The 2,794-nt window shown below is 32.6% G+C and overlaps 1 long non-coding RNA gene across 1 annotated transcript; it reads left to right on the forward strand.

Annotated features, from left to right (window-relative positions):
* The first annotated feature begins 1,108 nt into the window (after positions 1 to 1,108).
* Positions 1,109 to 2,487, forward strand: LOC107933760 (uncharacterized). Its single transcript, XR_001693701.2, has 2 exons — positions 1,109 to 1,550; positions 2,060 to 2,487. It is a non-coding gene; the product is annotated as an uncharacterized lncRNA (long non-coding RNA).
* Positions 2,488 to 2,794: the final 307 nt, after the last annotated feature.

Here is a 2,794-nt window from a genome sequence, read left to right on the forward strand (position 1 = left end):
AGAGAAGTGAGAGCATGAATGCTTTTTTTTATTTTTTTTATGGTTATCTGCATAGAAAAATAACTTTGAGTGATTTTGTTAGTAAATACGAGTTTGCACTACAGGATAAGCATAAACAAGAGGCAAGAGCAGATTTTGATTCTAGACATGCAGAACCCGTGATAAAAACGAGATGCTGCTATGAGAATCAAATGTCTAAATTATACACAGTTGCTATTCGAGAAATTTCTTGTAGAAGTGGAGGAAATGTTTTCATGCTTTAATACAAGAGAAGTGTGCAGTAATGGATCCATCAAAACTTTTTTGGTGAAAGCACGCTGATGGAGTGACATGTAATATGTCTTTTTGGTGAAAGTAGGCGAATTTGAAGTTTTTTATAATTGTAAAACAGAAGTGCATTGCATATGTAATATGTTCAATTTCAAAGGCTATTTGTGTAGGCATGCATTATCAGTTCTTCATGTTGAAATACCGAATCAATATATTTTGTCACGTTGGAGAAAGGATTTCAAGCGTGTAACTTGTCTCTCGAATGTTATGATCTTGGACAATCCTACAGAACAGTATGATTATTTATACATTAAGCAGGCTCTTCAAGTTATTGAAGAAGGGCTTTTGTCTGAAAAACACCTTGAGGCGACGTCACATGCACTAAAAAGATCACTTGATAAAGTTTAGCTTGTGTTAAGGTAATGATTATATTTTAAAAACTTTTCGACTATTTTGCATTGCGTAATGTTGAATTTTTAATTCTAACCATGGATTAATATTTTTGTCTATTTATGAGGAAATTTTCAACTGTATTTATTTTAAAAGTTGCGTCTAGTAATTTGAATTGTGTTTTGAGTTTGGATTAATCCGAAATGAAATTAAGTGATATTATATTATTTCATATGAAATTAAAGTATTGTTATATTTTCACGTGTTTATTTTGATGTCTTTCCCATAAAATTTTAATTAATAATTTCAAATTTAATTATAGTTTTCATTAGATGAATAGTATGCATACTCATAATAAAAACAATTATACGTAGAAGTACGGAGTGTGAGGGAATAGTTCTCCAATTAGGCGTTGAATGAGAGTGGTTCTCTCCCTTATATAAATACGTGCTGCCAACCCCATCTTCTTTCCTTCCTTATCATGTGAGAGCTTTGAGGTATCTATATCACGGTCTCTAGAGACGTATTGACAAGTGGTGGTAGCTTTACCCAGCTCTTTTTTGGACGTTACAAACCGAGTATGGGAGAATCTGTAAAGCTCAGGAGGGATAGCGCCTAAGCTATTTCTTTCTTTCTTTCTTTTTTGCAGAAATATCATCTGCGGCGCTATCTATCCTGAGTTTCATGGGTTCTTCCTGCTATATGTAAATATCTGGTGTAGTAGCTTCAAGAATGATCAAAGTTGGTATGTATGTATGTATGTATGTATCTCCTAATTCTGGATTCTATTATGCCATATCTTGGGTTCTGCATAGAGTATAACTCTCTGACTCTTTCTTTTATTTTCTTTTGAATAAGCAAGGATGTGACTATGCGAGTGATCTTTGGAGGTATCTCATCTGCAAAATCCAAAGCAGATAATGATTTTTTCTGTTCTAGATTTATCCTCGTTTCTCTAAGAAATTGTTGTGAGAGATGATGGATTTTTGCTTTATTCAAAAGGCTGCCTCTTGTTTTGTTTTTAACAGCATCTGGAGGGTTTGTACCATACTGCTATGTCTTGTTTCTAGGTTACATCATCAAGTCTTTATAAAAGGACAAAAATCATCTCAAACCAAACCCAACACATAAGAGTTTCTGGGACAAAAATCATCTCAAACCGAATATGCATTATATCAAGATGTATATGTTTTAGAAAAATAATTACTATTGGTAAATATCTAGATATTTACAAAGCAGCAATCATGCATGCATGTTTGTTAAATAAATAATCATGGGTAGATAATTAGTAAAAGTGTGTTGTTGTCCAGTCTTCATCTTGGTCCTCGTCCTTACCCTTTCCACTTATTGCTTTGATTATTTATATTTGCCATTAACCAAGTTATTTCATGGACAACAGACAGGAGCAGTGATTGAGCTGGGGTTTTCTTACCAATATTCAAACCAAAACTGTGTTTTGTGACAGATGTTGGTGGCTAGGGTTTTATAATTTGAGTTAAATGGCTTACAGGCTTTTAGTTTCAGTGGACGTTGACTCCTTTCACACTTCGTCCACACCACGGACTCGTCGCTTTCTTTACTGTTTCAAAACATCAAATCTCTCTCTAACTGAAGCAAATGTGATGCAATTAATAATTATAAATTGCAGTTTACATGCAAATGCATATATATAAATAATCAGTAATTTTCTTTTATATTATTTTATATGGTGTGTATTATATATGATGGTGAGGTTCCATTTTTTTATGAATTTAATTAATTAATGTACATATCCGGTTTCTTTTGAGATTTAATAGTTAGCCAAGTGCAGGGTTGGGCTGAATTCAATTTTGAGTTGAGTGCCATTGTTAAGCAATTTGATCCCAGTTAGGGATACTGGGTGCAACTGTATAGAATCAACCAACGGGATCATCTTTATACTCTTTCTCCACTAAAAGCATTACCAACAAATTTCGTAAATAAATATTTATTCAAGTTGATCGTTTTCATTAAAGAATTTATCTAGTTTTACTTAGAAGCGAATCTAGAAATATTTATAAGGGAGACCAAGATATTTATATAAAGTAAATATGTTAAAAGTAGGCCTAATCTATACTTTGAACAATGTATTTTTAATTTGGAGTTAATCTTGATC

Source organism: Gossypium hirsutum, chromosome D08 (assembly GCF_007990345.1).
Source record: "Gossypium hirsutum isolate 1008001.06 chromosome D08, Gossypium_hirsutum_v2.1, whole genome shotgun sequence".
In the NCBI taxonomy this organism is placed as follows: Eukaryota; Viridiplantae; Streptophyta; class Magnoliopsida; order Malvales; family Malvaceae; genus Gossypium; species Gossypium hirsutum.